Genomic DNA, 9,581 nt, shown 5'->3' with positions numbered 1-9,581 from the left:
AACGTAGGAAAAGAAAATAACGTAAAAAAGAGGTGCAATACGAGGACTTCCTAGGAGGTCACCCATCCTAGTACTACTCTCGCCCAAGCACGCTTAACTACGGAGTTCTGATGGGATCCGGTGCATTAGTGCTGGTATGATCGCACCTGTGAAGTATTGCACGATCAATGTACATATGGGTTTCGCATTGGGCCTAAGTTTGAACACTTGGCGCGGCGCGGGGCACGGGGACGTGAGGTGGGTTGTTTTGGTCTGAAGAGATTTTGGTAGTAGTCAGTTGGAATGATTTAGGTGATAATTTAGGATTTGATTGCAAAAGAAAACAGTGATGAAAAGAACGTAGGAAAAGAAAATAACGTAAAAAAGAGGTGCAACACGAGGACTTCCCAGGAGGTCACCCATCCTAGTACTACTCTCGCCCAAGCACGCTTAACTGCGGAGTTCTGATGGGATCCGGTGCATTAGTGCTGGTATGATCGCACCTGTGAAGTATTGCACGATAAATGTACATATGGGTTTCGCATGGGGCCTAAGTTTGAACACTTGGCGCGGCGCGGGGGCACGGGGACGTGAGGTGGGTTGTTTTGGTCTGAAGAGATTTTGGTAGTAGTGAGTTGGAATGATTTAGGTGATAATTTAGGATTTGATTGCAAAAGAAAACAGTGATGAAAAGAACGTAGGAAAAGAAAATAACGTAAAAAAGAGGTGCAACACGAGGACTTCCCAGGAGGTCACCCATCCTAGTACTACTCTCGCCCAAGCACGCTTAACTGCGGAGTTCTGATGGGATCCGGTGCATTAGTGCTGGTATGATCGCACCTGTGAAGTATTGCACGATCAATGTACATATGGGTTTCGCATGGGGCCTAAGTTTGAACACTTGGCGCGGCGCGGGGGCACCGGGACGTGAGGTGGGTTGTTTTGGTCTGAAGAGATTTTGGTAGTAGTCAGTTGGAATGATTTAGGTGATAATTTAGGATTTGATTGCAAAAGAAAACAGTGATGAAAAGAACGTAGGAAAAGAAAATAACGTAAAAAAGAGGTGCAACACGAGGACTACCCAGGAGGTCACCCATCCTAGTACTACTCTCAACCAAGCACGCTTCACTGCGGAGTTCTGATGGGATCCGGTGCATTAGTGCTGGTATGATCGCACCTGTGAAGTATTGCACGATCAATGTACATATGGGTTTCGCATTGGGCCTAAGTTTGAACACTTGGCTCGGCGCGGGGGCACGGGGACGTGAGGTGGGTTGTTTTGGTCTGAAGAGATTTTGGTAGTAGTCAGTTGGAATGATTTAGGTGATAATTTAGGATTTGATTGCAAAAGAAAACAGTGATGAAAAGAACGTAGGAAAAGAAAATAACGTAAAAAAGAGGTGCAATACGAGGACTTCCCAGGAGGTCACCCATCCTAGTACTACTCTCGCCCAAGCACGCTTAACTACGGAGTTCTGATGGGATCCGGTGCATTAGTGCTGGTATGATCGCACCTGTGAAGTATTGCACGATCAATGTACATATGGGTTTCGCATTGGGCCTAAGTTTGAACACTTGGCGCGGCGCGGGGGCACGGGGACGTGAGGTGGGTTGTTTTGGTCTGAAGAGATTTTGGTAGTAGTCAGTTGGAATGATTTAGGTGATAATTTAGGATTTGATTGCAAAAGAAAACAGTGATGAAAAGAACGTAGGAAAAGAAAATAACGTAAAAAAGAGGTGCAACACGAGGACTTCCCAGGAGGTCACCCATCCTAGTACTACTCTCGCCCAAGCACGCTTAACTGCGGAGTTCTGATGGGATCCGGTGCATTAGTGCTGGTATGATCGCACCTGTGAAGTATTGCACGATCAATGTACATATGGGTTTCGCATGGGGCCTAAGTTTGAACACTTGGCGCGGCGCGGGGGCACGGGGACGTGAGGTGGGTTGTTTTGGTCTGAAGAGATTTTGGTAGTAGTGAGTTGGAATGATTTAGGTGATAATTTAGGATTTGATTGCAAAAGAAAACAGTGATGAAAAGAACGTAGGAAAAGAAAATAACGTAAAAAAGAGGTGCAACACGAGGACTTCCCAGGAGGTCACCCATCCTAGTACTACTCTCGCCCAAGCACGCTTAACTGCGGAGTTCTGATGGGATCCGGTGCATTAGTGCTGGTATGATCGCACCTGTGAAGTATTGCACGATCAATGTACATATGGGTTTCGCATGGGGCCTAAGTTTGAACACTTGGCGCGGCGCGGGGGCACGGGGACGTGAGGTGGGTTGTTTTGGTCTGAAGAGATTTTGGTAGTAGTGAGTTGGAATGATTTAGGTGATAATTTAGGATTTGATTGCAAAAGAAAACAGTGATGAAAAGAACGTAGGAAAAGAAAATAACGTAAAAAAGAGGTGCAACACGAGGACTTCCCAGGAGGTCACCCATCCTAGTACTACTCTCGCCCAAGCACGCTTAACTGCGGAGTTCTGATGGGATCCGGTGCATTAGTGCTGGTATGATCGCACCTGTGAAGTATTGCACGATCAATGTACATATGGGTTTCGCATGGGGCCTAAGTTTGAACACTTGGCGCGGCGCGGGGGCACGGGGACGTGAGGTGGGTTGTTTTGGTCTGAAGAGATTTTGGTAGTAGTGAGTTGGAATGATTTAGGTGATAATTTAGGATTTGATTGCAAAAGAAAACAGTGATGAAAAGAACGTAGGAAAAGAAAATAACGTAAAAAAGAGGTGCAACACGAGGACTTCCCAGGAGGTCACCCATCCTAGTACTACTCTCGCCCAAGCACGCTTAACTGCGGAGTTCTGATGGGATCCGGTGCATTAGTGCTGGTATGATCGCACCTGTGAAGTATTGCACGATCAATGTACATATGGGTTTCGCATTGGGCCTAAGTTTGAACACTTGGCGCGGCGCGGGGGCACGGGGACGTGAGGTGGGTTGTTTTGGTCTGAAGAGATTTTGGTAGTAGTCAGTTGGAATGATTTAGGTGATAATTTAGGATTTGATTGCAAAAGAAAACAGTGATGAAAAGAACGTAGGAAAAGAAAATAACGTAAAAAAGAGGTGCAACACGAGGACTTCCCAGGAGGTCACCCATCCTAGTACTACTCTTGCCCAAGCACGCTTAACTGCAGAGTTCTGATGGGATCCGGTGCATTAGTGCTGGTATGATCGCACCTGTGAAGTATTGCACGATCAATGTACATATGGGTTTCGCATTGGGCCTAAGTTTGAACACTTGGCGCGGCGCGGGGGCACGGGGACGTGAGGTGGGTTGTTTTGGTCTGAAGAGATTTTGGTAGTAGTGAGTTGGAATGATTTAGGTGATAATTTAGGATTTGATTGCAAAAGAAAACAGTGATGAAAAGAACGTAGGAAAAGAAAATAACGTAAAAAAGAGGTGCAACACGAGGACTTCCCAGGAGGTCACCCATCCTAGTACTACTCTCGCCCAAGCACGCTTCACTGCGGAGTTCTGATGGGATCCGGTGCATTAGTGCTGGTATGATCGCACCTGTGAAGTATTGCACGATCAATGTACATATGGGTTTCGCATTGGGCCTAAGTTTGAACACTTGGCGCGGCGCGGGGGCACGGGGACGTGAGGTGGGTTGTTTTGGTCTGAAGAGATTTTGGTAGTAGTCAGTTGGAATGATTTAGGTGATAATTTAGGATTTGATTGCAAAAGAAAACAGTGATGAAAAGAACGTAGGAAAAGAAAATAACGTAAAAAAGAGGTGCAACACGAGGACTTCCCAGGAGGTCACCCATCCTAGTACTACTCTCACCCAAGCGCGCTTAACTGCGGAGTTCTGATGGGATCCGGTGCATTAGTGCTGGTATGATCGCACCTGTGAAGTATTGCACGATCAATGTACATATGGGTTTCGCATTGGGCCTAAGTTTGAACACTTGGCGCGGCGCGGGGGCACGGGGACGTGAGGTGGGTTGTTTTGGTCTGAAGAGATTTTGGAAGTAGTCAGTTGGAAAGATTTAGGTGATAATTTAGAATTTGATTGCAAAAAAAAACAGTGATGAAAAGAACGTAGGAAAAGAAAATAACGTGAAAAAGAGGTACAACACGAGGACTTCCCAGGAGGTCACCCATCCTAGTACTACTCTCGCCCAAGCACGCTTAACTGCGGAGTTCTGATGGGATCCGGTGCATTAGTGCTGGTATGATCGCACCTGTGAAGTATTGCACGATCAATGTACATATGGGTTTCGCATTGGGCCTAAGTTTGAACACTTGGCGCGGCGCGGGGGCACGGGGACGTGAGGTGGGTTGTTTTGGTCTGAAGAGATTTTGGTAGTAGTCAGTTGGAATGATTTAGGTGATAATTTAGGATTTGATTGCAAAAGAAAACAGTGATGAAAAGAACGTAGGAAAAGAAAATAACGTAAAAAAGAGGTGCAACACGAGGACTTCCCAGGAGGTCACCCATCCTAGTACTACTCTCGCCCAAGCACGCTTAACTGCGGAGTTCTGATGGGATCCGGTGCATTAGTGCTGGTATGATCGCACCTGTGAAGTATTGCACGATCAATGTACATATGGGTTTCGCATTGGCCCTAAGTTTGAACACTTGGCTCGGCGCGGGGGCACGGGGACGTGAGGTGGGTTGTTTTGGTCTGAAGAGATTTTGGTAGTAGTCAGTTGGAATGATTTAGGTGATAATTTAGGATTTGATTGCAAAAGAAAACAGTGATGAAAAGAACGTAGGAAAAGAAAATAACGTAAAAAAGAGGTGCAATACGAGGACTTCCCAGGAGGTCACCCATCCTAGTACTACTCTCGCCCAAGCACGCTTAACTACGGAGTTCTGATGGGATCCGGTGCATTAGTGCTGGTATGATCGCACCTGTGAAGTATTGCACGATCAATGTACATATGGGTTTCGCATTGGGCCTAAGTTTGAACACTTGGCGCGGCGCGGGGGCACGGGGACGTGAGGTGGGTTGTTTTGGTCTGAAGAGATTTTGGTAGTAGTCAGTTGGAATGATTTAGGTGATAATTTAGGATTTGATTGCAAAAGAAAACAGTGATGAAAAGAACGTAGGAAAAGAAAATAACGTAAAAAAGAGGTGCAACACGAGGACTTCCCAGGAGGTCACCCATCCTAGTACTACTCTCGCCCAAGCACGCTTAACTGCGGAGTTCTGATGGGATCCGGTGCATTAGTGCTGGTATGATCGCACCTGTGAAGTATTGCACGATCAATGTACATATGGGTTTCGCATGGGGCCTAAGTTTGAACACTTGGCGCGGCGCGGGGGCACGGGGACGTGAGGTGGGTTGTTTTGGTCTGAAGAGATTTTGGTAGTAGTGAGTTGGAATGATTTAGGTGATAATTTAGGATTTGATTGCAAAAGAAAACAGTGATGAAAAGAACGTAGGAAAAGAAAATAACGTAAAAAAGAGGTGCAACACGAGGACTTCCCAGGAGGTCACCCATCCTAGTACTACTCTCGCCCAAGCACGCTTAACTGCGGAGTTCTGATGGGATCCGGTGCATTAGTGCTGGTATGATCGCACCTGTGAAGTATTGCACGATCAATGTACATATGGGTTTCGCATTGGGCCTAAGTTTGAACACTTGGCGCGGCGCGGGGGCACGGGGACGTGAGGTGGGTTGTTTTGGTCTGAAGAGATTTTGGTAGTAGTCAGTTGGAATGATTTAGGTGATAATTTAGGATTTGATTGCAAAAGAAAACAGTGATGAAAAGAACGTAGGAAAAGAAAATAACGTAAAAAAGAGGTGCAACACGAGGACTTCCCAGCAGGTCACCCATCCTAGTACTACTCTCGCCCAAGCACGCTTAACTGCGGAGTTCTGATGGGATCCGGTGCATTAGTGCTGGTATGATCGCACCTATGAAGTATTGCACGATCAATGTACATATGGGTTTCGCATGGGGCCTAAGTTTGAACACTTGGCGCGGCGCGGGGGCACGGGGACGTGAGGTGGGTTGTTTTGGTCTGAAGAGATTTTGGTAGTAGTCAGTTGGAATGATTTAGGTGATAATTTAGGATTTGATTGCAAAAGAAAACAGTGATGAAAAGAACGTAGGAAAAGAAAATAACGTAAAAAAGAGGTGCAACACGAGGACTTCCCAGGAGGTCACCCATCCTAGTACTACTCTCGCCCAAGCACGCTTAACTGCGGAGTTCTGATGGGATCCGGTGCATTAGTGCTGGTATGATCGCACCTGTGAAGTATTGCACGATCAATGTACATATGGGTTTCGCATTGGGCCTAAGTTTGAACACTTGGCTCGGCGCGGGGGCACGGGGACGTGAGGTGGGTTGTTTTGGTCTGAAGAGATTTTGGTAGTAGTCAGTTGGAATGATTTAGGTGATAATTTAGGATTTGATTGCAAAAGAAAACAGTGATGAAAAGAACGTAGGAAAAGAAAATAACGTAAAAAAGAGGTGCAACACGAGGACTTCCCAGGAGGTCACCCATCCTAGTACTACTCTCGCCCAAGCACGCTTAACTGCGGAGTTCTGATGGGATCCGGTGCATTAGTGCTGGTATGATCGCACCTGTGAAGTATTGCACGATCAATGTACATATGGGTTTCGCATTGGGCCTAAGTTTGAACACTTGGCGCGGCGCGGGGGCACGGGGACGTGAGGTGGGTTGTTTTGGTCTGAAGAGATTTTGGTAGTAGTCAGTTGGAATGATTTAGGTGATAATTTAGGATTTGATTGCAAAAGAAAACAGTGATGAAAAGAACGTAGGAAAAGAAAATAACGTAAAAAAGAGGTGCAACACGAGGACTTCCCAGCAGGTCACCCATCCTAGTACTACTCTCGCCCAAGCACGCTTAACTGCGGAGTTCTGATGGGATCCGGTGCATTAGTGCTGGTATGATTGCACCTATGAAGTATTGCACGATCAATGTACATATGGGTTTCGCATGGGGCCTAAGTTTGAACACTTGGCGCGGCGCGGGGGCACGGGGACGTGAGGTGGGTTGTTTTGGTCTGAAGAGATTTTGGTAGTAGTCAGTTGGAATGATTTAGGTGATAATTTAGGATTTGATTGCAAAAGAAAACAGTGATGAAAAGAACGTAGGAAAAGAAAATAACGTAAAAAAGAGGTGCAACACGAGGACTTCCCAGGAGGTCACCCATCCTAGTACTACTCTCGCCCAAGCACGCTTAACTGCGGAGTTCTGATGGGATCCGGTGCATTAGTGCTGGTATGATCGCACCTGTGAAGTATTGCACGATCAATGTACATATGGGTTTCGCATTGGGCCTAAGTTTGAACACTTGGCTCGGCGCGGGGGCACGGGGACGTGAGGTGGGTTGTTTTGGTCTGAAGAGATTTTGGTAGTAGTCAGTTGGAATGATTTAGGTGATAATTTAGGATTTGATTGCAAAAGAAAACAGTGATGAAAAGAACGTAGGAAAAGAAAATAACGTAAAAAAGAGGTGCAATACGAGGACTTCCCAGGAGGTCACCCATCCTAGTACTACTCTCGCCCAAGCACGCTTAACTACGGAGTTCTGATGGGATCCGGTGCATTAGTGCTGGTATGATCGCACCTGTGAAGTATTGCACGATCAATGTACATATGGGTTTCGCATTGGGCCTAAGTTTGAACACTTGGCGCGGCGCGGGGGCACGGGGACGTGAGGTGGGTTGTTTTGGTCTGAAGAGATTTTGGTAGTAGTCAGTTGGAATGATTTAGGTGATAATTTAGGATTTGATTGCAAAAGAAAACAGTGATGAAAAGAACGTAGGAAAAGAAAATAACGTAAAAAAGAGGTGCAACACGAGGACTTCCCAGGAGGTCACCCATCCTAGTACTACTCTCGCCCAAGCACGCTTAACTGCGGAGTTCTGATGGGATCCGGTGCATTAGTGCTGGTATGATCGCACCTGTGAAGTATTGCACGATCAATGTACATATGGGTTTCGCATGGGGCCTAAGTTTGAACACTTGGCGCGGCGCGGGGGCACACGTAGGAAAAGAAAATAACGTAAAAAAGAGGTGCAACACGAGGACTTCCCAGGAGGTCACCCATCCTAGTACTACTCTCGCCCAAGCACGCTTAACTGCGGAGTTCTGATGGGATCCGGTGCATTAGTGCTGGTATGATCGCACCTGTGAAGTATTGCACGATCAATGTACATATGGGTTTCGCATTGGGCCTAAGTTTGAACACTTGGCGCGGCGCGGGGGCACGGGGACGTGAGGTGGGTTGTTTTGGTCTGAAGAGATTTTGGTAGTAGTCAGTTGGAATGATTTAGGTGATAATTTAGGATTTGATTGCAAAAGAAAACAGTGATGAAAAGAACGTAGGAAAAGAAAATAACGTAAAAAAGAGGTGCAACACGAGGACTTCCCAGGAGGTCACCCATCCTAGTACTACTCTCGCCCAAGCACGCTTAACTGCGGAGTTCTGATGGGATCCGGTGCATTAGTGCTGGTATGATCGCACCTGTGAAGTATTGCACGATCAATGTACATATGGGTTTCGCATTGGGCCTAAGTTTGAACACTTGGCGCGGCGCGGGGGCACGGGGACGTGAGGTGGGTTGTTTTGGTCTGAAGAGATTTTGGTAGTAGTGAGTTGGAATGATTTAGGTGATAATTTAGGATTTGATTGCAAAAGAAAACAGTGATGAAAAGAACGTAGGAAAAGAAAATAACGTAAAAAAGAGGTGCAACACGAGGACTTCCCAGGAGGTCACCCATCCTAGTACTACTCTCGCCCAAGCACGCTTAACTGCGGAGTTCTGATGGGATCCGGTGCATTAGTGCTGGTATGATCGCACCTATGAAGTATTGCACGATCAATGTACATATGGGTTTCGCATGGGGCCTAAGTTTGAACACTTGGCGCGGCGCGGGGGCACGGGGACGTGAGGTGGGTTGTTTTGGTCTGAAGAGATTTTGGAAGTAGTCAGTTGGAAAGATTTAGGTGATAATTTAGAATTTGATTGCAAAAAAAAACAGTGATGAAAAGAACGTAGGAAAAGAAAATAACGTGAAAAAGAGGTACAACACGAGGACTTCCCAGGAGGTCACCCATCCTAGTACTACTCTCGCCCAAGCACGCTTAACTGCGGAGTTCTGATGGGATCCGGTGCATTAGTGCTGGTATGATCGCACCTGTGAAGTATTGCACGATCAATGTACATATGGGTTTCGCATTGGGCCTAAGTTTGAACACTTGGCGCGGCGCGGGGGCACGGGGACGTGAGGTGGGTTGTTTTGGTCTGAAGAGATTTTGGTAGTAGTCAGTTGGAATGATTTAGGTGATAATTTAGGATTTGATTGCAAAAGAAAACAGTGATGAAAAGAACGTAGGAAAAGAAAATAACGTAAAAAAGAGGTGCAACACGAGGACTTCCCAGGAGGTCACCCATCCTAGTACTACTCTCGCCCAAGCACGCTTGACTGCGGAGTTCTGATGGGATCCGGTGCATTAGTGCTGGTATGATCGCACCTGTGAAGTATTGCACGATCAATGTACATATGGGTTTCACATTGGGCCTAAGTTTGAACACTTGGCTCGGCGCGGGGGCATGGGGACGTGAGGTGGATTGTTTTGGTCTGA

General features: G+C 46.6%; 29 non-coding genes across 29 annotated transcripts; all 29 read right to left on the bottom strand.

Moving 5' to 3' along the window:
• Positions 1 to 29: 29 nt before the first annotated feature.
• Positions 30 to 148, bottom strand: LOC146879277 (5S ribosomal RNA). Its single transcript, XR_014988440.1, has one exon. It is a non-coding gene; the product is annotated as a 5S ribosomal RNA (ribosomal RNA).
• A 217-nt stretch (positions 149 to 365) lies between these two features.
• Positions 366 to 484, bottom strand: LOC146879276 (5S ribosomal RNA). Its single transcript, XR_014988543.1, has one exon. It is a non-coding gene; the product is annotated as a 5S ribosomal RNA (ribosomal RNA).
• Positions 485 to 702: 218 nt separating this feature from the next.
• Positions 703 to 821, bottom strand: LOC146879275 (5S ribosomal RNA). Its single transcript, XR_014988532.1, has one exon. It is a non-coding gene; the product is annotated as a 5S ribosomal RNA (ribosomal RNA).
• Positions 822 to 1,039: 218 nt separating this feature from the next.
• Positions 1,040 to 1,158, bottom strand: LOC146879274 (5S ribosomal RNA). The gene has a single exon (XR_014988147.1). It is a non-coding gene; the product is annotated as a 5S ribosomal RNA (ribosomal RNA).
• A 218-nt stretch (positions 1,159 to 1,376) lies between these two features.
• On the bottom strand, positions 1,377 to 1,495 carry LOC146879273 (5S ribosomal RNA). The gene has a single exon (XR_014988164.1). It is a non-coding gene; the product is annotated as a 5S ribosomal RNA (ribosomal RNA).
• Positions 1,496 to 1,713: 218 nt separating this feature from the next.
• On the bottom strand, positions 1,714 to 1,832 carry LOC146879272 (5S ribosomal RNA). The gene has a single exon (XR_014988521.1). It is a non-coding gene; the product is annotated as a 5S ribosomal RNA (ribosomal RNA).
• A 218-nt stretch (positions 1,833 to 2,050) lies between these two features.
• On the bottom strand, positions 2,051 to 2,169 carry LOC146879271 (5S ribosomal RNA). The gene has a single exon (XR_014988510.1). It is a non-coding gene; the product is annotated as a 5S ribosomal RNA (ribosomal RNA).
• Positions 2,170 to 2,387: 218 nt separating this feature from the next.
• On the bottom strand, positions 2,388 to 2,506 carry LOC146879270 (5S ribosomal RNA). Its single transcript, XR_014988498.1, has one exon. It is a non-coding gene; the product is annotated as a 5S ribosomal RNA (ribosomal RNA).
• Positions 2,507 to 2,724: 218 nt separating this feature from the next.
• LOC146879269 (5S ribosomal RNA) lies at positions 2,725 to 2,843 on the bottom strand. Its single transcript, XR_014988487.1, has one exon. It is a non-coding gene; the product is annotated as a 5S ribosomal RNA (ribosomal RNA).
• Positions 2,844 to 3,061: 218 nt separating this feature from the next.
• Positions 3,062 to 3,180, bottom strand: LOC146879268 (5S ribosomal RNA). The gene has a single exon (XR_014988624.1). It is a non-coding gene; the product is annotated as a 5S ribosomal RNA (ribosomal RNA).
• A 218-nt stretch (positions 3,181 to 3,398) lies between these two features.
• Positions 3,399 to 3,517, bottom strand: LOC146879267 (5S ribosomal RNA). The gene has a single exon (XR_014988417.1). It is a non-coding gene; the product is annotated as a 5S ribosomal RNA (ribosomal RNA).
• Positions 3,518 to 3,735: 218 nt separating this feature from the next.
• LOC146879266 (5S ribosomal RNA) lies at positions 3,736 to 3,854 on the bottom strand. The gene has a single exon (XR_014988618.1). It is a non-coding gene; the product is annotated as a 5S ribosomal RNA (ribosomal RNA).
• A 218-nt stretch (positions 3,855 to 4,072) lies between these two features.
• LOC146879265 (5S ribosomal RNA) lies at positions 4,073 to 4,191 on the bottom strand. Its single transcript, XR_014988443.1, has one exon. It is a non-coding gene; the product is annotated as a 5S ribosomal RNA (ribosomal RNA).
• A 218-nt stretch (positions 4,192 to 4,409) lies between these two features.
• Positions 4,410 to 4,528, bottom strand: LOC146879264 (5S ribosomal RNA). Its single transcript, XR_014988475.1, has one exon. It is a non-coding gene; the product is annotated as a 5S ribosomal RNA (ribosomal RNA).
• Positions 4,529 to 4,746: 218 nt separating this feature from the next.
• On the bottom strand, positions 4,747 to 4,865 carry LOC146879263 (5S ribosomal RNA). Its single transcript, XR_014988152.1, has one exon. It is a non-coding gene; the product is annotated as a 5S ribosomal RNA (ribosomal RNA).
• A 218-nt stretch (positions 4,866 to 5,083) lies between these two features.
• On the bottom strand, positions 5,084 to 5,202 carry LOC146879262 (5S ribosomal RNA). Its single transcript, XR_014988464.1, has one exon. It is a non-coding gene; the product is annotated as a 5S ribosomal RNA (ribosomal RNA).
• A 218-nt stretch (positions 5,203 to 5,420) lies between these two features.
• Positions 5,421 to 5,539, bottom strand: LOC146879261 (5S ribosomal RNA). Its single transcript, XR_014988453.1, has one exon. It is a non-coding gene; the product is annotated as a 5S ribosomal RNA (ribosomal RNA).
• Positions 5,540 to 5,757: 218 nt separating this feature from the next.
• Positions 5,758 to 5,876, bottom strand: LOC146879260 (5S ribosomal RNA). Its single transcript, XR_014988425.1, has one exon. It is a non-coding gene; the product is annotated as a 5S ribosomal RNA (ribosomal RNA).
• Positions 5,877 to 6,094: 218 nt separating this feature from the next.
• LOC146879259 (5S ribosomal RNA) lies at positions 6,095 to 6,213 on the bottom strand. The gene has a single exon (XR_014988442.1). It is a non-coding gene; the product is annotated as a 5S ribosomal RNA (ribosomal RNA).
• A 218-nt stretch (positions 6,214 to 6,431) lies between these two features.
• Positions 6,432 to 6,550, bottom strand: LOC146879258 (5S ribosomal RNA). Its single transcript, XR_014988431.1, has one exon. It is a non-coding gene; the product is annotated as a 5S ribosomal RNA (ribosomal RNA).
• A 218-nt stretch (positions 6,551 to 6,768) lies between these two features.
• Positions 6,769 to 6,887, bottom strand: LOC146879257 (5S ribosomal RNA). The gene has a single exon (XR_014988454.1). It is a non-coding gene; the product is annotated as a 5S ribosomal RNA (ribosomal RNA).
• Positions 6,888 to 7,105: 218 nt separating this feature from the next.
• LOC146879256 (5S ribosomal RNA) lies at positions 7,106 to 7,224 on the bottom strand. The gene has a single exon (XR_014988420.1). It is a non-coding gene; the product is annotated as a 5S ribosomal RNA (ribosomal RNA).
• Positions 7,225 to 7,442: 218 nt separating this feature from the next.
• Positions 7,443 to 7,561, bottom strand: LOC146879255 (5S ribosomal RNA). Its single transcript, XR_014988593.1, has one exon. It is a non-coding gene; the product is annotated as a 5S ribosomal RNA (ribosomal RNA).
• A 218-nt stretch (positions 7,562 to 7,779) lies between these two features.
• On the bottom strand, positions 7,780 to 7,898 carry LOC146879254 (5S ribosomal RNA). The gene has a single exon (XR_014988409.1). It is a non-coding gene; the product is annotated as a 5S ribosomal RNA (ribosomal RNA).
• Positions 7,899 to 8,005: 107 nt separating this feature from the next.
• On the bottom strand, positions 8,006 to 8,124 carry LOC146879253 (5S ribosomal RNA). Its single transcript, XR_014988398.1, has one exon. It is a non-coding gene; the product is annotated as a 5S ribosomal RNA (ribosomal RNA).
• A 218-nt stretch (positions 8,125 to 8,342) lies between these two features.
• On the bottom strand, positions 8,343 to 8,461 carry LOC146879252 (5S ribosomal RNA). The gene has a single exon (XR_014988387.1). It is a non-coding gene; the product is annotated as a 5S ribosomal RNA (ribosomal RNA).
• Positions 8,462 to 8,679: 218 nt separating this feature from the next.
• On the bottom strand, positions 8,680 to 8,798 carry LOC146879251 (5S ribosomal RNA). The gene has a single exon (XR_014988376.1). It is a non-coding gene; the product is annotated as a 5S ribosomal RNA (ribosomal RNA).
• A 218-nt stretch (positions 8,799 to 9,016) lies between these two features.
• On the bottom strand, positions 9,017 to 9,135 carry LOC146879250 (5S ribosomal RNA). The gene has a single exon (XR_014988441.1). It is a non-coding gene; the product is annotated as a 5S ribosomal RNA (ribosomal RNA).
• Positions 9,136 to 9,353: 218 nt separating this feature from the next.
• Positions 9,354 to 9,472, bottom strand: LOC146879249 (5S ribosomal RNA). The gene has a single exon (XR_014988421.1). It is a non-coding gene; the product is annotated as a 5S ribosomal RNA (ribosomal RNA).
• Positions 9,473 to 9,581: the final 109 nt, after the last annotated feature.

This window comes from Vigna unguiculata, unplaced genomic scaffold, assembly GCF_037176805.1.
Source record: "Vigna unguiculata cultivar grain cowpea cultivar isolate G323 ecotype 2 unplaced genomic scaffold, ASM3717680v1 ptg000026l_ERROPOS8025000, whole genome shotgun sequence".
NCBI classification, from domain to species: domain Eukaryota; kingdom Viridiplantae; phylum Streptophyta; class Magnoliopsida; order Fabales; family Fabaceae; genus Vigna; species Vigna unguiculata.
The sequence above is the reverse complement of the archived record's forward strand: the minus strand, read 5'-3'. Positions and strand labels throughout refer to the sequence as shown.